This window comes from Epinephelus moara, chromosome 17 (genome assembly GCF_006386435.1).
Source record: "Epinephelus moara isolate mb chromosome 17, YSFRI_EMoa_1.0, whole genome shotgun sequence".
NCBI classification, from domain to species: domain Eukaryota; kingdom Metazoa; phylum Chordata; class Actinopteri; order Perciformes; family Serranidae; genus Epinephelus; species Epinephelus moara.
Genome location: NC_065522.1, coordinates 33,986,062 through 33,986,320, shown reverse-complemented (window position 1 = coordinate 33,986,320; position 259 = coordinate 33,986,062).

The window sequence follows — 259 nt, the reverse complement described above, 5'->3', positions numbered from 1 at the left end:
GAGGGATCCCTCCTCAGTTGCTCTTCCTGAGGTTTCTACCGTTTTTTTTCCCCGTTAAAGGGTTTTTTTGGGGAGTTTTTCCTGATCAGCTGTGAGGGTCATAAGGACAGAGGGATGNTCTATTGCACGTCTGTCCGTCCTGGAAGAGGGATCCCTCCTCAGTTGCTCTTCCTGAGGTTTCTACCGTTTTTTTTCCCCGTTAAAGGGTTTTTTTGGGGAGTTTTTCCTGATCAGCTGTGAGGGTCATAAGGACAGAGGG